At 38.8% G+C, this 27,759-nt stretch overlaps 1 protein-coding gene across 7 annotated transcripts in view; it reads left to right on the forward strand.

Moving 5' to 3' along the window:
* The window catches only part of DMD (dystrophin), a 1,185,061-nt gene that overhangs the window by 831,117 nt on the left and 326,185 nt on the right, over window positions 1-27,759 (forward strand). The window lies entirely within an intron of this gene.

Consider the following 27,759-nt stretch of genomic DNA (forward strand, 5'->3'; position numbering starts at 1 on the left):
TTCTCTTTCTTTTTTCTCCCCTTTTCTTTCTCTCATTTCTCTTTCTCTCCCTGTTTTTTTCTCTCCCTCTTTTTTATTTTTTTCTTTCTCTTCCTTCTCTCTCTCATTTGTTTCCTTCTTTTCCCTCTCTCTCATTCTCTTCCTCCAGCTCTCTCACATTTCTGTATCCCTCTCCCCTTTATCTCTCTCTCTCTCATTTGTTTCTCTCTTTCCTCTCTCATTCTCTTCCTCCATCATTTTCTCATTTCTCTCTCTCTCTCCTGAGCCGACACGAAGGGGACCATGGCTTGTGCTGAGCTGCCTGTGAAGGACACAGAATCGCAAAAAGCAACTGATCGCTCAGTGCCAGCCACAGTCCCCTTCGTGTCGGCTCAGGAAGGAGGAGCAGCTGCCGCCGCTGAATGCAATGAGGGAAGAGCTCTGGCTCTCCTGCGCAACACGGCTGGCTTACTCACATGAGCGCGCAGTGGCTACAGCAGCAGGAGCTGTTGCCGCCACAGTGATCCTGGCCCAGGAGGGTATCTGCTTGTGTGCACATGTGAAAGATAGAGAAATGAAAGAGAGAAAAGGGGAGGATTCCCTTTCCTCTCTCTTATCTCTCTCCTCTCCCCTTGTGGGAGGCAAGGGCTACCTTGAGTGCAAATGTGGCACGAAGGCAAGTACAGGGCCGCTTCACTTCTGCACTAAGGCTCCGGCCATCACCTTGCCATGACATTGTCCCCCGCGCAGTTCTTTAGCTGAGTACAGTGGGCACGAGTTCCAGCCCGAAGTGTGGCACAAAGGCCGCTTCGCTCCTGCACTAAGGCTCTGGCTACTGGGGTGGGACAAGGCCAGCCAGGAGTGGGATTTGGGTGCTTGCTGAGCCCTGCATAGTCTTAGCTAGGGGATCACCTGAGCCCCTGCGAGCTCCCAGCAGCCCACCCCTATTTATGATAGAGTTAGGGTGGAGAAACAGATACATTTCTTTGGAGACTTTTGCCACCAACAAATTGCAGTTCTTTATAAACAATCTATTACCATAGCAACTCATTTTGATTTTCCACATTAGCATGACTATTTCTTTAGTAGCTTCCCAATATGTGAGTAATCAAAGTTTTCTTTTTTTTTTTTTAAAACAAGTTTTATTAATTTTTAAAACACACAAATTATCATTATTCATTACATGTTTAAACCTTTTTCCATTGTAAATTTAACAAGTCAGATAAATTATGATTCTGTTTTAAACCATTTCCATATAACATACCAAAACCTCTTATTCAATTTCTCTTTACTTCTCTTTACTCTTATTCAATATCATTATTATTATTTCATCTGTTTCTTTCTGACTTAGTTACCATTATTCTCATTCTATATTTCTACAAGTTTTTACTAATTCTCCCCCAAAAAGACATATACACACAACACACAAAACATAAAAAAATCTTTTGGAAAGTAACTTGGACCCAGGTGTCTCTCTCTTCATGGACTTCAATTATATTCATGCTCATCTTACATATCATTACTTATTTTATTTACCATTCTAAGCCTTCTATATTAACTTCTCCACATATTTCACACTTCTTAATTCTACCTTAATTAATCATCTTAGTTTGAATCATTATATTTGTATCTTTTGTCCATTTTTTATCATCCCTTTGTCTCATTCCTTATGAAAAAAAAAGAAAATCAGTTTCTCCTGAAATCATTAATCAGAGTATGATGCCTTTCTATCTCCCCCTAAGTTAATCAAATTAATCTTTAAAATAATATCTAATACCCAATCAGATTTTGCTTGGTACATTCTATCTAACTAATACATCCAACACAATTAAGTGCATAATTAGACAATAAATCCAAATATTAAAAAAAAATACTATAATAAAAATTTTATAATAACATCAATACCATAATTTTATTAAACTCTTTAATTAAAACAATATTCTAAACCTCTCCTATTATTAAGTTTTAAAGCCAATCATTTTTAAACATTTTAACATTTTAATCTCTTATCAACTCTTAAACCATTGCAATACTACCATCTCATCTTATGTACCTTGCAAAATCTTTTTTTTTAAAAAAAATTATACTTTATCCATTATCCATAAAAAATTCCTTTTTTTCATTTAATTTCAAAACATTGTAGCTTTTCTCCACCTTTTCCCTTTCTTTCTTCTCCCAACAAACCTTTCTACCCCCCTTCTTCTAGCCTCTGCCTTACCGGCTTCCCTTCTCTGTCGTATTCCTTTTCCCCTTTGTTTACTATCATCATATTGGTTTTGCACTTTATTTTTCCCTTTCTTAAATGTTTTTTTAGATCTTAAGTCCTTAAGTCCTTTAGTTTTCTTCTTTTCTCTTCTTTTCTTTTCTTTCTCTCTTCCTTCTTTCTGGATCAAATTCTGAGATTCATTAAAGATGGCTCCTTCCTTTCTTTCTTGTTCCTCTGCTGTCTTCATCTGTTGTAATGTTTGTTGATAATTAGTAAGCGCCATTTCTAAGAAAAGGAAAGCTTCTTCCACACCATCTTTACCATTTTTTTTGCTTGTTCATATTCTTTTCTTAGTTCCTCAACAGAAAGAGCCATTATAAATCTTTTCTTTTCTTTTCTCCTTCTTTCTTCTTACAACAACCAGAATATTCAAAAGAAAATAAAAAAGATAAAACAGTCCCAAAGTTATCAATCAGTCCAAACCAAGGCAGAGTTCTCACTTTCTCCTTCTGGGGTAATATCAATCAAAGAGAAAGAAAGTCCAAATCTGTTTAAAATCTTATTACAATATATTCTAGTCTTCAAATCCTTAAGGCATCTGCTCCAACAAAGTCTTAGCATACAAATATTTTCTTTTTAATCTTCTCTCTTCCCACTCATCGCTTAAAACCAATTTCCACCTAAAAAAATAAGTTTCTTAATATCCAGTTATTTATTCCGTAGGAAAAGAGGGAAAGCTATCCTTTCAGCACCTTCAAACAGCCGCTTTTTTCCTCTTCTGGCAGGTATTATTCAGAAAGTCATACTTTTCAGGAATTTTATTAAATATGTCTTAGAGTCCTAGGAGCCAAGAAAAACTTTCTCCTCTCAATCACTTTCTCCACTTCCTCCTGCGCATTCTTACCCGGCTGCCAGCTTCTTTGTGGCGGCCATTACGGACCGCCGCTGCACCGTCCTGGGAAAAGGGGTTCTGCCGGCCAGGGAGGGGGTCTGCAACACCCCCAGTCCCTTCTCCGGATCCCCTACCTTCAGCTGCCCCTGCAGGGCAGCCTAGCTCCGCACTCCGTGTGGGTCGGAGCCCCAAAAACGGCTAGCGCGGCAGGGATCGCGCAGCTTCGCAAATCCCTGCCGCTCGCGGCCGACAAACCGGAAGTCCCCAGTAATCAAAGTTTTCTTGATGCGATGCTTACATATTTGTCTTGCAGTTTTAAGGTGGTAAAACTGATTTCCACAGAAACAGTATCCCAATACTTGTCAGGGATTTAAAGAATTTGGATAATAATTCTCAGATTTAGCCTCAATAGAAGATAAATTAATTACATTAATATATTTAGTGGTTCTGACAGTACATAATCAGCATGAGAATTAGATTAAAATATACTATTTTATTCCAAGTAAGTTTTTGACCGTTAGAAAAGTTGCTTATATAATAATATTCACTTTCCATTAAATTCATTAAATTCCATTAAATTTCATTAAGTTCTATTGTATGGAAAAATACAGCAAGAATGAATGTTCAGTCCATAAGTAAATCACATCCATATTTTAATGCCTCTTCAATTACTATCTATATATGCAATCTAAGTATTTTTCATAGCTTTTGGGATGTATTAATCGTCTTTTTGATGAAAATGTTTATATCATATCATCATCAATTCTATAATATATCATTCTTATTCCTATACCAATTTCTTTTACTTTTAATTCCATGCTGAACTCCTTTTGAGTTATCTTTGACTATACAAAAGCAATGCAAATTTATTTCCATCAGATTTTCAATTCATTTGGGGGAGGGGGGAGCTTTTCAATAAAGAGTACTCAGCAGTTTTCATTCTTATTCATTACAGATCACTAAATGACCCAGTTAATTTTTCTGTACTCTCTCATATTATTCCTACTAATTTATATCACCTAATTTGAGAATTCTATACAAATTTTCTCATATGTTTGTTTTGATTATCACAATCCACTGAAATATAACATGCAATTATCAATAATTTATGGAATCATGTGCACTACAGTAACCTAATAAGATAACTCTAGTTCATAATTATGACATGTATTTTAAACTTTTAACCTTAAATTTAATGCATGTATTAATCAAATGAACTCCACAGAATCAAGCTACCTTCATTCAGATCTCTTTCCTCTTTCTTTTAATTTCACAGGTACGTTCTGTTTTGTTTATTTCATTCATTGTATTTATTAATTCATTTTGCCATATACTCTTCTTAAAGTCCAATAGCAATCTTTTATATGGTTACCAAAAGGGACCAGATATCTTGTCTACCCACTGTAACTTTGGTCAGTTGAGATTATTACATAATGCTTTTTAATAATTCAGAGACAATATAGTTACATATAAACAATATATAGATATTATCCATATAGACATATATTATTTATATTATCAATATTATCAATGTAGACAGTAATAATTATCAGCCTCAGTTATATCACTATAGTTATATCACATGCACCATTCCCTGCTATTGGTAAGAAATGTATCAATTCATTTCACAAACGTTGGACAAGATGCCTCAAGGGCAATCAAAACTCTGTTACTATTTGAATTATACAGTTCTGGACCAGAAGAGAAGTAATTTCACATTATTATTTCCCAACTCCACAGTATGTGTTTCCAAGGAATAGAATTACACGGAGAATGAGAAAGATTCTTTGTTATGCTTGTGACATATCCTTGCATTGGAGAGCAAACATAAACAAAAATATTTAAGAGGATGTTTTTTTTTTTTAAAGAAGGGATAGAAAAGAGATAATATCTTTACCTTGGTTGTAAAGAATAATCCCAGATCAAATGCTTGTTTTCCAAGAAAAATCTTTGTGTTGAACTTATTTTAATTTTCTGGAAAACAAATTCTGAATACCGTATTGTTGTAATTATTCACATGCTTTTAAGCCACTAAATCAAATTTGTATATTCTTCTTTTTGCTTGCAATCCCAACATTATCTATCCATATGTAGCATAAAATTAAATTTTACATTTTGATAAGTACATTTCACCCATTTCAACTGAATATTTATATGGAGATACTGAGACAAAATGTGAGGGTTTTTTAGTGTCAGTAATAGTAGGCGAACAGTCATACTCCTCTAAAGATTATTTATATTTCTTTATTTTTTTACAAAGTTCATCAAGTAATATTTTCAAAAGTTTGCATCATAGTGGAAAATTTAATTTAGAGAAAATTTTGAATTAAGAATCTCTGTGTTTCTTCTTCTAAAGTGAAGATTTTATTTTCTGTTTAACAAGAGAAGACAAGGGGAGGAACAATTTATTAACAGTTAATGAGAATAAATGTAGTAGAAGGTTGTTTTCCCCTGAGAGATTCAATAGTCTTGCTGACAGTTTCCTGAACTGAAAATAAAATTGCTGAGTACCAAGTACATAATTGGGAAAATAGTAGCATCTTGGACTCTGGCTAAGACAAGGATGATGTTGTTAGAGTCTTGTTAGAGTTGCCTACTTGGCTTTAGCCATATGTACCCTGTTTCTCCAACAATATGGCCTCCCCCAATAGGAAGTCCCAGCATGATTTATAGGCATGAAATGAAATTAAGCCCCTCCCCCCAAATTAAGGCCTATATTAAAACATGCGAAATGGGGGGAATGGTGGGGGGGCTTGCCGTTAGGAAGTACTTTTGTTGCACACCCAGATATGGTGCTGCCTGCGTTGACCCCGATACGAAGTGCCCCACCAACACCGAGGTCAACATCCAAGCCGTTGCCACCCGCCCGAAGATGCAGGGTGGGGGGAATTAAGTCACCCCCGAAAAGACGACCTAGCCATTTTTTCGGGGCTCAAAAAAAAAAAAAGACCCGGCCTTATTATATGAGAAACACGGTAGTAGCAGGTAGAATTTTGGAGACTAGCGAGGAATGGGGAGTTATACTGGCCTATTATAATTCTACCTTTCTGAAAAGGTGCTGTGTGCACAGTACTTTTAGTGTTCCATGTTAGAGTTTGCAGCAGAAATTCACATCCAGAAAACACACAGACTGATTTAGCAGGATCATTAACTTCTTTATAAACATATTAATATGAGTAAAGTTTACAATACCATTTGTAGATTCTTTCAACATAACATAAGCAAAAACACAAGCAGCAGCAGCTCAGAGCATATACCTAGTTTCAGCAAGCAAGCAAGTTTAATTTCACTTCCAATTCTCAGCAAAGCACAGAGCCAAACCACACCCAGGCTGTCAGCTCCCATTGACTGGTCTGTTGCCATGCTTACTCACTTGCTGACTTTGTTAACCATGTCTCTGCCAGTTAATGACTATACTCTGACACTCCCCCCCACTTCATAACTGGAAGAGACATAAATCCAATTAACTTTATATTCTCCAGATACGTGTATTTGAAGACCCACATTCATAGTTCCCTCCAAATACCTGAGAATTCCTTTTTATACCTATCCAACACAATTGGGTTGGTGTAGCAGTGAAGTGACTTAGTTTTTTTTATCTCTACACCAAGATAATTTTGTATTTCTCCCAAATTCTTTAGTTCAAATTTCTTCTCCAACTTATTAGCAAACTCTACCTGTGATACATCCTTTGCAATGAAACGAAGATCATCCACAAATGCTAATTGTTCACAATCCCCACCTTGTAACTTTCAAGTGTATATGCAAGCATCAGCAACTCTTGAACCCAAGACCTTTCAATGCAGTATCTAAACATATATTACAATTGGCTAACTGCTTCAGCCCATAAATCACCTTGTTCAATTTATACACCATTTTAGGCTTTTTACTTTCATATCTTGGTGCTTGAACCATGTAAATTTCTTCCTCTAATTCTGCATTGAGGAATGCAGTGGTTATGTCAAAATGCCAGATTTTATGGACATGTGCCACTGCCAATGCTAGTGCCAGTTTGATGCTTTCACTCTTTACAGTTGGTGGGAACACCTCATCATAGTGCAGATTTTTCATCTGTGAAAACCCTTGTGCCACTAACCTTGCTTTATATTGTATCTGATTATTGGGCAGTACTTTCTTATTGTATACCCACTTGCACCCTACAGCTTTGCTACCCTGTGCCAAAGTCATAGATTTGAACACTTCATGTTCTCTTGTTCCCATCGCTAAAGTGATAACTCTTTGAGTCTGGCTCATAGGCTGTGCTTTCTAGCCTTTGGTTGTCCCTTTCTTTTAATTGCTTTTGGAATATGCACCCACACATTGCTTCCAAACTTAAATGAAAACCAGAGATGGTTTTCTCCCATATAGCACTGCATATGGAGTATCATTAATGGAGGAACTCCACAACCTATTAATTAAATAATTAGCAGTCAATATGGCTTCACCCCAATATGGGAAGGAGGGGGTCTGAGGTTTGAAGTGATCTCAGGTTTGAGCAAGCTACAATGAAATACTGGATGAATCTGCCTAAGTGTTTTTGGAAGTCGAAGCTCTACTGTCACGGGGTTAATAATTCTGGAGATGGGGAATGGGCCAATGAATTTTGGTGCTAAATTCTTAGAGGGTTGTAATGATTTTAAGAATTTTGTGGACATGGTCCCCAATCTTGAAAGGTTTAGGGTCGCAACGAGAGAGCTGGAGGAAGAGAATGAGATCAGTTTCAACCCAAAGGACAGTATTTCCAGAACTTTCGGGAAGCTCCACTATAAAGTCCATAGAGATCTCTTTCCAGGGTGCAGAAGTGTCTGCTACTGTTTGTAAAAGTCCAGGATATTTTCCTTGTCTTCTCTTTGCAGCAGCACAGGTGGGGCAGCTCGCAACATAGTTTTCAGTGTCCTTTTTGAGGGACAGCCACCAAAATTGTCTTTTGATGAGGTGCAGGGTTTTTACAAGCCCAAAGTGTCCTGCTATTTTGGAGTCGTGGCAGCGTTTCATGAGATCCATTCTCTGGCTTTCAGGAACATAAAGTTTGTTTTCTACCCAAGCCAGTCCATTTTTGATTAAACAAGTGTTTCTGTTAGCCTGGAGCCAGTCATCCTTAAGTAGTGCCTCCTTAAATATTGACGTCATCGTGTCTTCAGTCAGGGGTGATTTTTTTTCCTCTTATGCCCGGGCAATTACTGTGGCTGCTAGTTGGGGCAGTTGGATCATCGGTTTTATAACCTTAACCTTTTTGCTGTTGTATTGGGGTTTTCTGGACAGTGCATCTGCTAAGAAATTCTTTCTCCCAGGAAAATATTTGAGAGTGAAATTAAACTTTTTAAAGTATTGATCCCACCTTGCTTGTTTTTGGAGAGTTTCCGTGTATTTCTCAGGGCTTCCAGATTTTTGTGATCAGTCCATACTTCAAAGGGGAATTGGTTTCCTTCCAGGAAATGTCTCCATGTGAGCATTGCCCATCACGCATATGCCTCTTTCTCCCATATGGCCCATCTTTGCTTGGTTTCCGTCAGTTTCTTGGATGTATAAGCACATGGTTGTAATTGTCCACTTCCATTCTTTTTGAGGAGGACTGCTCCAACTGCAACATAACTAGCGTCTGCTTGGATGACAAAAGGTTGTTTGGGATCTGGGTGCTTAAGGACTGGTTCTGCTGAGAATAGACCTTTGAGTTTCTTGAATGTCGCTTGGCATTCCATTGTCCAGATAAGGGGTTGCCTTGATTTGGGTTTCTCCCCCCCGCTTCATTTTTAGGAAGTTCGTGATAGGGAGGGTGATGTTTGCAAAAGCTGGAATAAATTGGCAATAAAAGTTCGCAAACCCCAGGAAGCTTTGCAGTTGTTTGCTGGTGTGCAGTGGGTCCCAGTCCATTACAGCTTTTACTTTCTGTGGGTCCATTTCTTTCTTTTCTTTTCTTTTTTCGAAAATTTTATTGATTTTAAAAACAAACATAAACAAACAAAACATAAAACATAAAAACATAAAACATCTTTTTTGAAAGCAGCTTGATCCCGGGTTACATCTCTTTGTACAGACACAAATTCAAGTTCATGCTCATTTTTATATATCTCATTACCATTCTACATTTTCTATATAGCTTCTCCCCTCTTTTAACTTTCTTAATACTATTTTATTTATTTCATCTCGATTCAAATAATTATACTTATATTCTTTGTCTGTCCTGTTTCAGCTGTCTATTATCTTTTCTCATTAAACTAAATTTCTTCTGTAATCACTGATTGGAGTATGACAGCTTTATATCTTTCCCCTAAAATTATAACACTTAATATAATACATAACTTCCGTTCGGATTCTGCTTGGTACATTCTAAAACTACACACTGTATTTTTAAAAAAGAAAAAATTATAAATATATAAGATAATTAAAACAACAATCCATACCAATTCAATTCTATCATTCATATTAATATTCATTTAACTCTTAAACATTTTACACATTTCTATTCAAATAGGTATCATACTTCTATGGGAACACTTATCCCCCACCCACTTCACTTATATTTTATAAAACATAGAATAATTAAAATGTTCCCATTCCTTCCTAGTTCAATTCTCTCATTTATTTCATTTCATTTATTTTATTCACAAAAGTTTCACTGAATTACACTGACTATTTTATCCCACTTTTTAATCATATGTTGTTTCCAATTTTCTAACATTATTTCTAATACAAATATAACAATACAATCTTATGTACCTTTGCAGAATCGCTTTTTCAGTTAAATTTTCACCCATTATCTCTGAATAAATCCTGTTTTTTTACATCTTGCTTTAAACCTTTGTAACTCCTCTTCCCTTCCTTCCTCCCTTGCTTCTCTCTCCCCTTTTTACCCCCTTGTCTCTCCACCTCTATTTCCTTCTTCTGTATTCCCCTTTTCTGTTGCTTTCTAACATTATATCCACTTTTCACATTATTTTTCCCTTTTTTGGCTGTTTTTTTAGGTCTTAAATTCTCCACTCTCTTTCCCCTTTCTTCCCCAGATAAAGTTACTTGTTCATCAAAGATGGCTTCTTCTTTGTCCCAATCTTCTTGTTGCGCAGTCTTTTCTTGTAGCTTCTCATAGGTACAGATCGCCATTTCTAAAAATTGAAAAACGGAGCCAAAGGAGCCCTTCCCTTCTTGTTCCTCTTCTTTATATTTTTTAAATTCCATTTTCAGTTCATCCACAAGTGATGCCATTGTAGAGGTTTTTTAAACAACCACCCAATTGTTTTTAGTCATTCAAATATAAGTCCCAAAGTCACCAAGCAATCCAAATACACACAAGCTGTTTCTTTTAACACTTTCTTCTTTTTTCACTTTCTCTTCCTGGGGTTACTATTTAGTTGCAAAGTTCCAGTTAAAATGTATCTTTTAGAAGTCTTGTTTAGATTTAACTTTAGATTCTTTTGAATTCCAGGCAGGCTTCTCCTTCCAAATCCTGCTCTTATTCTTTTCCTCTCCCTTCCCACTTATAACAAAAAAAGGATTTTTAATATTCAGATATCTTTATTGTCCCCTTGGCATTTAATTATATTTCCAGTTTAATTACCTATTGGTGCCAAAGCGGGTTTTTCCGATTTCTCATTCATCTCTCTTCGCTGTCACCATAAGGAAGGAGAGTGAAAAAAAAAACTTTCTCTTTTCACTTTCATTCGCTGCTTCCGAATCTTCTTTGGGAGCGATGTATCTTTTATAAAATTTAAATTCCAGGATACCTTAGTTGTTGCTTCTTATCCTGGTCAGCCAAAACTTTCACTTCTTAACTTCCTCCTGCACTTTCTTTTCCGGACGAGTGCTTCTTTGAGGCGACCATTTCTGACCGCCGCTCTTACCGCATTCAGGAAAGGGAGTTTAGCCAGTTGTGAAGGAAAGATGTGGCTTTCCTCGACCCTGCTGGGACCTCCCCCCTCTTCACCACCTCTACGGGGTGGCTTAGCCCCAAAGCCAAACTGGCTCGGGGCGCTCCAGTGGCGAGCCCAGGCAGAAACCGTGCACGATCGCGGATTCCTGCCTGCCACCGAAGCCCTGCAAACTGGTTTGTCTACTTTCTGTGGATCCATTTCTATTCCCTCATGGAATATACTATACCCCAAGTACTCAATTTTTTTCATGGTGGAATTCGCATTTAGATAGTTTTGCATATAGTTTAGTGTTTAAGAGTTTTGTGAGGACTGCACGGAGTAGCTTGATGTGTTCTTCTATCGTTTCTGTGTAGATTAAAATATCATCAAGATGCACTAAAACTCCTTTATATAAAAATTCATGAAGGGTTTCGTTGATCAATTGCATAAACACAGCGGGCGCTCCTTGCAGTCCAAAAAGGAGCACTTTAAATTGGAAGCATCCTAATGGGGTGTTAAATGCTGTCTTCCACTCATCCCCTTCCTTTATTCTGATGTGGAAATATGCCTCTCATAGGTCTAACTTTGAAAAAAAAATTCCTTTCGAGAGGTGGGCTAACATGTCCTTCATGAGGGGGAGTGCGTACATATTCTCTATGCTAATTGCGTTCAATTTTTGGTAATTCACACATGCATGGAGCCATCTTTCTTTTCACGGAATAATACTGGGGCAGCTATTTTTGGTCAGGTGGGTTTGATGAAGCCCCTTTTTAAATTTATCGATAAATGCTCTGAGTTTTTTCAGTTCTCTGGGAGACATGCAGTACATTTGTGGTTTTGGGAGTTTAGCCCCTGGTAGGATTTTGATGGCGCAGTCTGTGGCTCGATGGAGTGGGAGTTCATCACAAGCTTCCTCACCAGATGCTTGGGCCAGATCCTGGTACTCATTGGGGATGTTAATAGGTTCAGCCGACTGTCCAGTCATGCCTGATTCTCTGTTCTCTGTCCCTTTCTTTATCCTTTCCTCTGAGCTTTTTGCAAATACTACGTCTCTCTGGAATTGTACAGTTCCTTTCCTCCAATTTATTTTTGGATTCCATTTCTGCAGCCATGTGAGACCTAGGACCAGCGGCTCTTCCATTCCCGGGGCTACAATGAATGTGAGCATCTCCCTATGGTTCCCTAGTCTTATTTTCAATGGTTCTGTGGTAAACTTGGCTAGCTCCCCCCCCGCACCGCTATAGTTCCATCTAATTGGCAGAAAGCAATGGGATTTTCCATTTCTTTCAGTTGGATTCCCAATTTATCTGCAAGGGAGGGGTTTATTAGGCATCGGGTGTATCCCGAATCCAGCAACGCTGCAACTTCCTCCCCCTTCCCTCGGTTGGGGATAAACAGTCTTAGGGGAAGGGTGATTGGTTCAATTGGATTGCTTACCAGCGGGTCATCTTCCGGATCACTTTTGGACTGGCTCAGGTCCCCTTGGAGCATTTTGGATTCTTCCTCAGGGTTGGGGGGGGATCGGAATCCCACAGCTACTCTGCTTCTCAGGCCTGTCTCTTTTCCACAAGGGCTGGATGTTCCAGGCTTCCCCCCTGATGTGTGGTCTGGCTTTCTGGCAGGGGTTTTCAAATGGCATTCTGCTGCGCGGTGTCCCTCCTTTCCACATATAAAGCAACCAGATGTTCTTGGAGTCATGGTGGATTGGGGTTTGAAAACTTCCCATTTCCCCTGGGGTGGGGATCTTTTCCAAAACTTGTCAGTGCGGTACCAGTTTCGAGTCATGTCTATCTCCGCCTCCTCTGTACCATTCGTCTACCATGTACCATTTGTGCAGGAGGTTTGGGGCCCCACGGGCCAGGCAGGTGGTGTATAGATCATCATTTAGTCCATCTTTGAACCAACAGACTAGGATATCCTCTGGCCAGTCTACCCGAAATTCCTCGGTGTATTCTGCTATCGGGCGAGGGCCTTGTTTTATGACTCTAATGTGGTCGCAGGCTTTTCTATCGGCAAGGGGGTCCTTGAAGTGGTGGCGTAAGGCCATCATGAAGCGATCGAGGTTCCTTAATTCTGGAACATTGACATTGTGGAGCATCACCATCCATCTGGCTGCTGCCCCTTCAAGGGCCAGGGTGATGACTCGTACTCGGGAACCCTGGGTTGGGAAATTCCGCCCATATTCTTGCATGTAGGTGAGGACTTGCGCCAGGAAAAATCCCAGTTTCTGGGGGGTCTCCATCGAATTTTACCCCCAAGGGCGGGATCTTCTTCTGCAGTTGTATGTCTCTGGGTTGGCCAGGTTTAATCCCCTAATCCGGGGTGTTTAAGGGTCGGGTACCTGGTATGGCTGCTGGTTCTTTGGCTTGTCCCTCTGCCCGCTCAATCTCCTCTGGATCCGAGGTGGCAGCTCAGGTTCTCTCATTTTCTGGTTCCCTCACTCTCCTGCGTTGTTGTCCTGGTGCATCCCTCACCTCGAGGTTCTCCAGGGCTTCCTTCACGAGGCAATTTTTGTACCGTCTCATTTGGTCGTTGTCTGGTGGCTCCTCGCTCCATTCTTCCTGATTCGATAGGGCCTCCAGCTCCAATTTCCACCCGGGTTTATGATTTCCCCAGGTGAGGGTTACTCATCTGGTTCTTCCGTCCCAGCTGTCTTTTTTTCCTACACCTATAGACCACCAGGGCTTGGTGGAGGTTTCGCAGGCAGCTTTGCTGTCTTCGATGGGGTGCACTAAGTCAGTATCTGGCTGGGTAAGTGTTGACGTTTCTTCCCAGCATTCAGCTCCCCCTTGCTCCTTGCTGTATTCAGACATTTTTCTTCTTTTGCAGGGTCCCCTCAGTAGAGTGAAAGGTTCTCTTTCTTTCTTTTTTCTTTAATTTTTTCTCTCTCTCCAGGCTGACCTCTATTGCAGACGCTACTTTATGTCAGGCTACAGAACTTTTTCCCATTCAATTAACAAGAATGAACTTCTGAAAACCAAACGTATCAAAAGGAATCCTTTATTGAGATGAGACAATTCAGGTCTCTCAGGCATACAGGGATAGATAAAGGAGTTTAGAACCCATCCCTTTATCTCGATGTCAGTATGTTAATTTCCCCCACCCCTTTTGTAGAAACGATCTTTTTCACAGTTTCCCAGGGCATACCTAATTTCCCCCTACACCCTTTTCAGAATGATCTTTTCCAGAGGTTCCCAGGACACATCTCACAGTGGAATTTTTATGGTCTTCTCATCTCCTGGCTGTGCCTCTCAGAGGTGATAGGTTCCGGCCATCTGGGTTTCCTCCCTCCATTGTATCATGTGTGGGTTATACAAATTCGATATAAGATTAAATATATTCAGGTTACATCAAGAAAGGATTTCTTTATCAGTCTCCCCCCACTTTTCTTCTTCCACTGAAGAAATGACAGATACACGGATCTGACATCTAATGAATATACTCTGACATTCCAGATGGTACAACTATTCTGGAGAGGTGATGGATTGGTACAGACAGTCCACTGCAGGAGGCTGATGGGTCTGCTTTGGTGATGTTCCTTTCATCATCAAGCAATTCTGTCAAATTCTGATTGACCAATAAAATAGAAAATGGACCATGCAATAAAAACAACCATCCTTTAATGGGCTTTCCTGTTGAGTACAGTTGATCAAACTGCCTGGTTTTCAACGAAGCTGTTGGCCAAAAAGTGAAAAGGACTGGAGTGCTGTTATAAAAAAAAACCTCATTTGAAAGACTAGCTTGTGACAGAGATGTTATTGAAGAAATCCTTTGTCTCTGCTGCTACTCTGTCTCCCCAAAGCTGAGCAGTTTAGAAAGCCTATTGAATTCTGGTACATGGGATCACAGTAAAGCCTATTGTAATACATTTTCCCCAGAATTTACTGTTCAAATTATTCATCTCCATGGTGACCTGAATGTTGTGCTCAATACAGATTGAGTTAATATCTTTCTTTATTTATTTATTTTATTTGGTTTGTCAATTGCTTACAAGGTAATAGGTATAAGTAAAAACATAGTTATGAATACATGACTATGTTTTTACTTATACCTTCTTGGTTGTACAATGGAACTTAGTGGCATCAACAGGAATCTTTAAAGGGGAGATGTATGTTTCTTGAGTTATGAAAATGCATACATTAGTAATAGAAGAAGAGCTTAGAGTTTATTGAATATTTTTAAAAGGCAGTATTTAAAAAAAACAATAGTAAGATCTTAATTATAAAAAAACCTTTTGACGTAGTATCTTAAATATTCCAACTTGTCCAAATCAGTATCTCAAATATCACACATTATCTAACAACTTTATGAAAACTCTCAAACTCTCTTCTATATTGCCAGTATGTGAATGACACAAAATTATACCATTTTTTTCCAAATACAAATGCAAAGATGCTGAGTTATTTGGAGATAGGGTGGATGGGGGAATAAAGAATCTGAAACTTAACCTAGGAGAGACAGAAGGCACAACTTATAAAATGGTAACCCATCTGATAGAGATCTCTGAAATATTTGTGACATCTTCTGAACTTAATATTACCTTTATAAGGGGAGGTGACTAAAAACATACTTTATCAGACTAATCTAGTTTGCTAATTGCATATCTAGTTATAATGGTTAGAATTAGCTTCATCTTCTGTGTAAAAGTTAGAGTACTGTAGTACACAGTATTCTGAGTAACTTCTATAGCTTAGGTTATGGTTTATGCAAAACAGACATAAAATTTATAAATGATGTTAAAACTTAATTTTTATATACATTTACCAGCCTCAAAAACCAGTGTTAACCCTTATGGTTTTTAAGATTAGGTCATGTTAAACATTAGCCTCAATTATCTCTTATCCTACCCTTTTATAAGATATCCAAAGACTTCAAAATAAATTAGACTGGTAAACATGAAGAAGGGACTTTGGGGCTTTGGAGATGTCTTATAAATTCATAGGATTTTCCCACTCTTCATGTTGATATACTTAGAATAACATTTACTTTATGCTCAAATATTTTAAATATAAAATTAATACTCTTATTAATATGCTTACAATAAAAATAATGTGTATTGTAATATTCTTAAGATGTTTCTATTCTGAATAATGATAATGACTCATAATGATGCTGAGTCTCATCTGAATTATTTGTTTGTTCAATTTATGTTCCACCTTTCCTTTAGAAGTTCAAGCCAAACTTCCTTTCTTTTGAGACCATAATGCAGAGTCTTACATACACTACAAGAATCAAAACCAGTTCTGGTTTTCCCGCACAAATGCTTGTCTAGTTAAACAATAGCTTCCCCTTCTTCCCACTCCTGGATGATCACATTGTCCAATTATAAGATGTTCTTTTGTTATGAGAACAGTCCATTTCTTTTGCAGGTACCTGCAGTGGTGACCTTGATGGTTGCCAGATTCTTACAATCCATGCACACATTCTCAGTATTCTAATTTTCCCTTCCCTCCCCCCAGTTCATTGACAAGTTGAAAAGCATTAAGGTTTGGAAGAAGCAAAGCAGTTCAATCTTGACAGTTTCATACAAATGTATTCCCTTCCAAAATATATTTCAAAACACCACAGTTTCCCCCCACTTTCTTTTAAGCAAGTTCTGCATCAGTTTTGAGATCTATTTCTAATATATCTCAATGAAATGTAAGAAGTTAAGTTTGATATGGGACATTAAGCGGAGTCTGGCATTAACCTATTATTACAAAGAAGGATTAACACAGTGGTTCCCAAAGAGGGTGGTACCGCCCCCTGGGGGGCAGTGGGATGCCTTAGGGGGACGCTAAGAGGCAAGGGGGCTGGCAGGGGGGCACTAAGAGGCGGCAGGGGGCGTTCGAGGAGCCAGCCCTGCAGGTTCACTCATTGACTGTAGAACCGCTCCAGAGCCGGGTGAACCTGCAGGGCCGGCGCCTTGAATTCCTCCCTGCCAACTCTTAGCATCCCCAAGGGGGCCAGCAGAAGGGCGCTAAGAGGTGGAAGGGGGCGGCGCATCTAACATGGCCGTGGCGGCATGCAACATGCCACCGCTTCCGCATTGGAGGCACCGGCTCCAGAGCGGTGCTAGTCAATGGGTGAAACTGCAGGGCCGGCTGGCACCTCGAACGCCCCCCTGCCGCCACTTAGCCCCCCTCTGACGGCCCCCTTGGGGATGCTAAGAGGCAGCAGGGGTCGTTCGAGGTGCTGGCCCTGCAGGTTCACCCATTGATTGTAGTAATGCTCCAGAATCGTTGCCTTGAATGTGGCAGCACATTGGGAAAAGCCGCTCCCATCGCTTTCCCAAAGTGCTGCCGCTGTTGCATTCTGTCTGTCTGTCCGTCCGTCCATCCATCCAAAAGGTCTGTCTGTTTGCCTGCCTGCCTTCCTTCCTACCTACCTGCCTGCCTGCCTGCCTGTCTGTCTGTCTGTCTGTCTCTCTCTCTCCATCCATCCATCCATCCATGTACGAAGCGCTGGCCCCGCAGGCACATCAGGAAAGTAGAGCAAAGCCAGTCTGAGAGGGAGGGAGGGAGGGAGGGAGGGAGGGAGGAGGAGGGAGGAGGAGAGGGAGAGAGAGAGAGAGAGAGAGAGAGAGAGAGAGAGAGAGAGAGAGAGAGAGAGAGACCTGATGCATCAGATTGAATGAGGCCTAGTTTAGACTGAGGCCTTTTTCCACATTGAAACATCTTTACCAACACATTGAAACCTCTTTGGCTTCTATTAAAGGTTTTGTGGATGAAACATGGTCAAAACTATCAGGAAGCTCTCACATTTTGTTGAGGCTTTAAACAGGATCCATTGGACCAGATCTCCACCCTAAAGAAGGCAAAACCAAATGTACTGGTAAATTACAAGGAGAACACACACACACTCTCTCTCTTCTAACCCTTCTGGAGCAGGTGATTGGACTAGAATAGATATCTCATTATCTTTCTCCTCCCTCCCTCCCTCCTTCTTTATTTCTTTTTTTTCTGTCCCTTCCTTCCATCCCCCCCTCTTTCTTTGTCCCTTTTTCTTTCTTTCTTTCTCTTTTCTCTTTATTTTCTCTCTCTCTTTCTCTCTTTCTTTTTTTTCTCTCTTTCCCTCTCTCAGGCTCATCCCTTTGGATCAAGGGTCACCAAACCTTTGGACCTCGGGGACCACCAAACTCATAATTTTAAATCCCGGAGACCACTAATATGAATTTTGACTGACGGTGGCTTTCTGGCGTTGGTGGGAGAGAGAGAGAGAGAGAGATCTGATTCAACCTCTCTCTCTCCCTCTCTCTCTCACACACAGGCAGGATTGGGATTTAGACCCCTGATCTAAAGTTGTTAAAACTCCAAAAACTGGTCAAGTAGCTCTGGGGAGGCCAGTCATAAATTAGAACACTTGCTAAACAACCGGTCATTAAGTGAGGACCACTTGTATTTGGTTTGCCAGTCACCTGGCCACGCCCACCCAGTCACATGACCAACAAGCCACACCCACCCAGTCATGTGACCAGCAAACCACACCCTTAAATTAGGCCACACCCACAGAAATTTGAATCCCACCCCTGAGTGGGGGGCACCAAGGATGAGTTTGTAGCACCAAGGGGGCAGTGGACCGAAAAATTTAGGAACCACTGGATTAACATATAAAAGTAAGACCCATATATTTCCTCCTGTTTCTTTTCAAGTTCTGCATTTCGTTATCTTCCATAGCACTGTTGACTGCAGCAGCATAAAGTCTAATTGCTGGTCATGTCTTATCTATGACAATCCTTCCTTAAGTCTTTTCTCTTTCATTTATCTGCTTTCATTTCATGATGTGCCTAATTAGCTTGATGGGTCACTACATACTATATTCCTGAGTTGCCAGTTTAATATTCTGAATTCCTCACACACTCTCCCAGTAGAGATAATTAGAATGATATGGAGTTTTTTTGCAATTTCCATTCTCTTTGTGCATTAAAGATTATTTTAAATATTTTGAACTTGCTTGGCCTACTATTTACATCAGGTGACTGAGAGCAAAATGCATTTCAATGGATAAAATACTTAAAGGATACCTAGAATGATACCTTGTATGAATCTTAAAAGAGTTACAATTTTGCAGGCTCAGTTAATATTCTTTTGTAACAGGGAGCTCACAATACCTGAATAAGTAAGGAATACAGCTTTCTGTATAGACAGAGCTGCATGTCTATTCCCACATATCCCCAAACCCAGCTTCTACATCTTGGTGACAATGGATTTCTTACTATGTATAGTCTCATGTTTTTTAGACAGACGCTCAATCCAAATGAAAGATTGAAGTTAGTCTAATAGGTAGATGCCACTACCAGAAAATGCCACATCTTTGTCTTCAGCTGCTTTTAAATAAATTTTAAATAATTTTAAATTAAATAAATTTTAAATAAATTAAATAAATTTGCTTTCTCATCTAAAGCAAACTAAGCTCTGATAGCACTACTTCTGTATGTTTTTATTGCTCAAAGCAGTTTCCACATTTATAACAAACATGTTAGCTTTGATTTTAAGGCAGATTATTGTATGTTTTATAATGTGCAAAACACAATAAAAAGAAAAGTTGTCATTTGTATCCTGCAAGCATATTTACTTCATTTATTTTTTCACATTGGTCAACAGTTGAAGATCTTACTGTTCATTTTTATTTATAATTTATTTATAATTCTTTCTTTAACACCCAATATGAGTGGGGCACTCACATTGCAGCACTGGTCAAAAGGGCCCAGCAGAGATTATGCTACCTGAGACTTCTCAGGAAACAACAATTGAATGAAAAATTGCTGGTGATCTTCTACCGCTGCACTATAAAGTGTATTTTAACTTACTGCACCTGTGTATGGTTTGCACAGTGGCAGATAGGACAGCGCTCCAGAGGGTTAACATCATTGCCCAGAGAATCATTGGTTGCCATCTCCCCTCTTTGGAAGAGCTTTATAGCTCCCACTGCCTTAAGGAAGTTCAAAACATTCTTAAATATACATCTCATCCTGGGCACCCTTTTTTTGAATTATTACCATCTGGCAGACTGTACAGAATAATAAAAACAAGGACAAATAGGCTTGAAAAACAGCTTCTTTCCCAGAGCAGTAACAATGTTGAATTCTACTATATAGTATAATATTAATGCAATATTTTCAATTCAATTGTACAGAATGTGGAGGATGTGTGTTTTTGTTTTATTTTTTAATAGTTTTCTTATGTATGATGTACGCTGAAGATGGCATTTAATTTCATTGTATGAGGTGCAATTATAATAAAATAAAATAAAATCAGTGCTTGGTGAACAGTGCTTGGTGTATTGTCTGGGTCAATATACTTTACATACAATTCTAATAATGATAGTACTATTTAAATATACATAGTCATAATCTTTCATCTTCTAATATTTGTGTGTAAACATAGTAATTATAATATGTCCTATTATATATCAGTATACATAATACTAATTTCCCAATTTCTACTTTCTCCTTTTTTCTAACACTTAATAAAATAACCATGTTAAAAAATATTCCATATCTATCCATCATCTCTTGTTTCTTGTTCTTTTTTGAATTTTCAACCCTTACTAACTTTTTGGTGAATCTTTCATGCTTCTCCTCCTGTATCTTGTAACGCCTTTCACCATGTTTATTTAATCTAAATATTTCATCTGCCACAGCAACTATCTCTTGCTTTTGGATCTCTAGAGCACCCATCCACAGTTCCCCCCATCATTTTTAGGAGATCTTTCTCTTTATTCTCTTTTATATTTTGAACTCTTAAGGAATAATCTATGTGTTCCATGTTAAAAATTATTGCTATCTCCTCTATATCATTGTCTGCTTGTATCATTTTTGTATTTATCTCCTCTATTCTTTCCTCAACTCCTTCTGATTCCTCCTCTATTTTCTGGAATTTTTAATCATTTTTATTGTCATTTGCTGGGGGTTTTCACACACCTATATCCAGGTTTTTCTCACACCTGTATCCTGCATCAATTCCATCATCTCCCTACGATTCCTTGTTATATCTTGTTGAATACATTGAAACATCAATAAAAATTTCTTTATAAATTGCATTTGTTGAAACATTTTGTGATAATGTAATAAACTAATCACTGCTCAATATTTCTGCAAAATTTCAATATCCCAGTTGCCCGGAAACACCAAAAATGCCAATATTAATAAAATTTACACAGTCCCAGAACTGCTTCTCAAAATCCCCTAAATTTATAAAGCTTAAAATTTTCCAATTTGCACCCTTTAAATTTTCCAAATTTTTAAGACTTGTTTAATTTTTCTTTCATCTTTCACCTTGTAGGATGTTCTGTCAAATGATTTTAATAATCTAGATTGGCCCATCAAATTTCCTCAAATGCCTTTAATCCACAAAGTCAGATATTCAATTTTAAGGATGCTTTTTTCTTAATTATAGTCCACCTTGCGTTAGAAATCTTTAAAAAGCTCAATAATACTTCCAAACAGCCAAAACTCCAGTAGATATGAAACCAAAATGAAAAGGCCTTTCAGGTGTTGTTTGTCTTTCACTATTTTGTTTCTTCTCCTCTTTGTTATTCTTGTATTTTCAAATAATCCTTACTTTCCAAGTTTATTCCCACCATATACTTCTTTGACCAGTAGATGACACCACCACTCTAATTTCCAGCATTAAACACAGCAAAGCTAAAACAGCTGATTGTCAGAAGGCGTTCCTCTTTCTTTGTCGAAAGTTCCTCTTTCTTTGTACAGATTCTTCCAGTAAACAAACAGTATTATCCACAAACTAAATCACTTTTCACACTACTACTAGTTCCAGTCCAGTCTTTTTATATTTTAAAGCTTCATAATCTTCCATTAAGAGTTTATTTCACTTGTTATTTTTCTTTCTCCATGTGTTAGATTGCCGTTTTCTTAATGTTTTTGTCAGTCGTTTTTTAAAGAATTCTTTTATTTGGGTTTAAGTCGCTAGTGTAGAAGTTGAAAGATATCTCACCCACTTTCAATTCTCTGTCCGCAAACCACTCCAGCACATATTATTTTTGTCTTGTTTGTCACAACTTCGGTCTTGCCAAAATGGCCGTTGTCTCTGCTGTTGATCAAGAGGGTTTTCTTTGGATCAAATTAGGACATTTCCATTTCCTCTACAAAACATCCCTCATTTCTTCACCACCTGTACAGGGCGGCTTTGACCTTGTAGGGTCTCCTGGCACACAGGTATCAGCTGGGTTTTGCAGTGCTCTGTGGAGCTCCTCTATTCCATAACTGTCCTGCTGTGATGCCAACTGGTCAATCAGATCTTACTGTTAAAGATATGAAAAGCTGCAGTGAATCTCATTAAGATTTTTAAGTCTAGTCCCCCCCCCAAATTTTCCCCATGAAAATAAAATAAAACTAGAAAATGAAGTTGTAGCTGTTCTGCTTAAAGAAAATTAATACAGTAAATCTAATTGTTGACATCTAAAAATCAGCTTAAAACTTTTTCAGAATACATTGCCTTTAATTTTCTCAAGGTGAAAGATAATAAAAAAATATTTTTCAATCAGAATAGAGCTGGAAGGGACCTTGTAAGTCCCCCACCTTTCAAGAAGGGATTGGGCTGCCATTTATCAGAAATGGTGTAGACTCTACACTCGTGATGGCGAACCTATGGCACGCATGCCGGAAGTGGCATGCAGAGCCATTTCCCCTGGCACGCGAGAGCTTGGCCGGAAGAGCCCCACTACCATGCGTGCACGCCGCTGCTGCCCGACAGCTGATTGTCAGGTATCTGGTGCGCATGCATGGAGGAGGCGGGGATGCACGGGAGACACATGCACATGCACAGAGATGTGCAGTGCATGCTGGGGGTCACATGCGCATGTGCAGATGGATGGCATGGGGGTGATCATGCGCGCATGCGCAGACATGCTACAAAGGGGTCACATGTGCATGCACATAACACCCAGTGGTGGGATTCAAATAATTTAACAACTGGTTCTCTGCCCTAATGACCAGCTAGGTGGGTGTGGCTGGGTGATGGTGTGACTGGGTGGGCATGGCCAACTTGATTGGGGCTCAGGAAGAAAAAAACAGAGCATGGGAGGGGCACGTAGCACCCCTCCATGCTCCGTTTTGGGATCTTCCTGGTCGCAGAGGAGCCTCTGGGGGGTGTTTTTGCTCCCAGAAGACTCCTCTGGGCCTCAGGAAGAAAAAAAATGGTGGAGGAGGAGGCTGAGCCCCTTCCTCCATTTTTTGCCTTCCTGGGCCTCAGCAAGGGGTATCCCGGCACAGCTGATTGTATGAACAGCTGATTGTCAGAAGGGGAAAAAATACCTTCAGGGGCGAGAGTCAGGTGGGCAGAATGAGCGAGCATCAGGCAGGTGGGGCAAGTGAGCCAGTGGTGACTGGCCCACCGGGTCAGGGGTGTGGCCAGCCAGAACTTACTACCACTGAAGTGAAAATTTTGTAATCTGCATTTAATAAAGAAATAGGTCTATAATTCTTAGTTTGCAATAGATCAGCCTCTTCTTTTGGAATAAGTGAAATATAGGCTTCTGACCATGTTTTAGGTATCTTCTTCTTTAACATAACTTCATTCATAACTTCTAGCAGTGGGAGGTTCAATGATTCTTGTAGTGTTTTATAAAATTCTGCCGGAAGTCCATCTGGGCCTGGTGCCTTTCCGTTATTTTGCTTCTTAATTACTTCAGTTAACTCCATTATTGTTATATTGCTTTCTAACATTTTTTCAGTCTCTTTGGGTATCTTAGGTAGATTAGCATTCTGTAAATACTGCTTAACTCTTTCCTCATCAATATTCTCTTGCTTATATAATTTCCCATAAAAATCTCGAATAATTTCCTTCTTCTCTTTGTTGCCATGGCGAACTTGGCCTTGATCATCTATTAACTGCAATATTTTCCTTGATTCTTTCTCTTTTCTCAATTTATATGCTAACCATCTACCTGGTTTGTTTGCATCTTCAAAATAGTTCTGTTTAGCACCTCTAATTTTCTGTGCTAATTCTTCTTTCTCTATTTGACCCATTTTGTGTTTGATTATATCCATTTTCAGCTTGATGTCCTTTTTCTGTGGCGTTTTCTGTAGCTCTTTTTCAAGTCTTTTATGCTCATCTTCTAGAACCTTAGTGGCTTGCCTTTTTCTAATATTCCTTTTCCTTGTATAATCTATTATCAAGCCTCTAGCGTATGCCTTCATTGTGTCCCATACTTTCTGAATTGATGTATCTTCTTTTTTATTTTCTTTAAAGAAAAAGGCCAATTCTTTCTCCATCCGCTGTGTAAAGTCTTTTTCCTTTAAAATAGTATTATTTAACGTCCATCTCAATCTTCTTTTTTGTCCTTTCCATTTGATTGTCATTGGATTGTGGTCTTCCCAAGTGCTTGTTTCAATATTTGCTTCTTGAATATTAGATATTAATTCTGTTGACATCCATATCATATCTATTCTGGACCATGATAAATGTCTATTAGAGTAAAAGGTGTATTGTTTGGTTTTAGCATTTCTTTCTCTCCATATATCTTTTAAGTTTATTTCATCTACCATTTTAAAGAAAGATTTAGGGAGAGTCTTTCTGTTTTGCTTTGTTGTTGTTGCTGTATAGTCCAGTTTATTGTCTACAATTCCATTATAATCTCCCATCATAACTATATTAGCATAGTCCAGTTCAATTATTTTCATGTGTAATTTTTTATAAAATTCTTCTTGTTTATCATTCGGAGCATAAATTGCAATCAGGAGTGTTTTCATATTATTGTCCATTATTTCCACCATTAATACTCTTCCATCTTCATCGGTATAAATCAGTTTTGCTGGGGTGGTTTCTTTAATATATAAAACCACTCCTCTTTTCTTACATTGGGTCAAGGAAGTAAATATTTTCCCTAATTTTGGCTGTACCAACAGTTGTTCATATTGTTTTTTAATATGTACTTCTTGTAGACAAATTATATCAAATTTTAATTTCTCTAATTTATGAAAAGTTTTCCTTCTTTTAACAGCTGAGTTAAGTCCATTTATATTAATTGTGATCAATTTTTTTCTTCCATGATTATATTTTATAGTTGGGTTTGGCAGCTCTCATAGATCTTGGTTCACGTTGTTCTTTGGTTTTCACCTGTCCACCTACTGCACCTTCTTCTTTTTGAGTCCCCATTTGGTCCTCTTGGAATTCAATTAGTGAGATCTCTTTTTCTGCCTCTTCCTCTTTCCTTCCAAAGAATTCTGAGTAAAATAATTCTGCTTTCTCAATTGAATCAATTCTATGTCTCTGTTCTTGTCATGTGAACATTAACCCTTCTGGGATCAGCCATCTATAATTCACCTCTTTTTTCAGTAACATTTTAGTCAGGAATCGATATTCTCTTCTCATCTCTCTCACTCTTCTGAGTATTTGTTTTAAGACCACAATCTCCTTGCCTTTGTATTTCAACGTTTTCTCTCTTGCCACTTGTAATATTTGCGTTTTAATGGCTTTTTTTGTAAATCTGATATGAACTTCTCTTGGTAAGTTACTTCTCATCGCATATCTTGTAAAAACTCGGTATACCTCATGTACTCCATCCATCATCTTCTCTTCAGTTATTTCCAAAGCTTCAGCCAATATTTCTATCATTATCTCAGCTAGATTTTGTCCTTTTTCTTCCTCTATGTTTTGAAATCTGAGATAAAATTCTGATCATTGAACATTGAACAAAGAACAGAGAACATCGAACAAAGAACAGGGAAAACTGATGAAAAAGTGGAGAATATTCAACAAATGATGGCGAAGTATGATGAGAGATTCCAAAAAATTGAAGAAGAAGATAAACAAAGAGACAAGAAGATTGGAGACATTGATAGTAGATTAACGGTGGTTGAACAAGATAAAAGTGGGATGCTGAAATGGGAGATGATCTGTAAGTTTCTATTGTTTCTGTGCTGACTGCATTCCTGCAGTTTTGTTATGGCAGCTAAGTATTCACCTGTTAAATAGTTCTTGGCTGTCTGCCTGGGCTGGAGCTGTTAACTGAAGGAAGAGAGAAGGGGAAAAAAATTTCTTGTACTTTAAGCCTGAGTTCATTTTCCACAATATTATACCAGCCAAATGGTTGCCTGGCCAAAGTGAGAATGGAGATATTTAAACTATTTAAAACAGGATCCCCAACACTAGTACAAAAGGAATTGAGGCAAAAACATTAATCATCTTAGTTGCTCTTCTTTGCACTTTTTTTTCCAAGTCTCAACATCTTTTTTGTAATGTGGTGACTAAAACTGGATGTAGTATTCCAGGTGTGGCATTACTAAGACTTTATAAAGTGGTATTAATACTTCACGTGATTTTGATTCTGTTTATACAACCAAGGATTGTATTAGCTTTTTTGACTACTGCTGCACACTGCTAGTTCATGTTTAAGTGGTCATCCACTGGGACTCCAAGATCCCTCTCACAGTTACTGTTTTTGAGTCAGGTTTTGCCTACTCTGTACTTGTGCCTTTGGTTTTTCTTGCTTAGGGGTAAAACCTTGTTTTTCTCGACATTAAATTTCATGTTGTTGGATAGGGCCCATTGTTCAAATCTGTCAAGATCTTTTTAGATTCTGAGCTTGTCTTCTGGGGTGTTGGCTCTTCCTGCCAGCTTAGTGTCATCTGCAAATTTGATGAGTTCCCCTTTTATTTCCTCATCTAAGTCATTTATGAAGATATTAAAGAGTACTGGCCTAAGACATAACTACCCCACTGCTTACTACCCCCCATGTAGATGTAGATGTAGCCCATGGATCCGATACATCACATGCCCACTTTGGGTCTGCAAAGGAAAAAAAGTAACAATACGTCATAATACATAACATGACACGATCGAGTTTGACACTCATGATGTAGTATCATTAAGAACTACTTGTTGACTACGGTTTGTCAGCCAGTTACAAATCCATCTAGTGGTGATAGTGTCTATCCCACACTTTTCCAGTTTACCAAGAAGTAGGTTGTGGTCTCCTTAGTTCTTAGTTTTTTCTTAGATCTAATTTATGAGGTTGATGGCAGTGGCTTATAATATTGCTTTTATAATTATCAACATAAACACACACACACATACACACACACACACCCCTTTATAGATCCTTTGTTTGCCCTTCCCAAGCATCTTCTTAAAATCTGCCGGAGCTTAAGGAGTTGCAAGGCCTTCCACAGCTAAAAGTTCTTTGAATAATATGGCATAATAATAGCCCCTTTTTGATGGCTTCTTTAATGTTTGAAAAGCTTTTTGTTTGGTTTCCACTAAAACACATTAATATTAAATATATTAATAGGAGGGGAGAGATCCAGTCCTCACCCACTGCTTTACGGGGTTCCACAGGGCTCGGTACTCTCTCCGCTCCTGTTCAACATTTATATGAAGCCGCTGGGTAAGATAATCTGTCACCATGGAATGAGGTATCACCAATATGCTGATAATACTCAGCTGTATGTCTCAGCCCATGTGAGTTAAGTGATGCTGTGTCCTCCCTCTCACAGTGCCTGGAGATTGTTAGGGGCTGGATGGGAAGCAACGGGTTGAAACTAAACCCTTGCAAGACTGAATGGTTCTGAGTTTGGGTTTTGTTTGCTCAGAGAGAATTCCCACCTTTAGTCTTGGATGGGGTGGCACTTTCCCAAATAGACCCTAGGGGTTTTCCTGGACTCATAACTCCTGCTCAAAGAGCAGGTAGTGGTCGTGGCCAGGAGGGCCTTTGCGCAACTGTGAGTTGTGCACCAGTTATGCCCTTTACTGGGACAATGGTCCCTACTCACAGACATTTATGCCCTAGTCACTTCCCATCTTGATTATTGCAATGCGCTCTACTTGGGGCTGCCCTTGAAGAGCATTCAGAAGCTCCAGTTGGTGCAAAATGCAGTGGCCCATATGGTTTTCTGCAGA

The sequence above is a fragment of the Notechis scutatus genome, chromosome 5, assembly GCF_049901735.1.
Source record: "Notechis scutatus isolate UNSWTSFEM ecotype Mainland chromosome 5, rNotScu1.2, whole genome shotgun sequence".
Classification (NCBI taxonomy): domain Eukaryota; kingdom Metazoa; phylum Chordata; class Lepidosauria; order Squamata; family Elapidae; genus Notechis; species Notechis scutatus.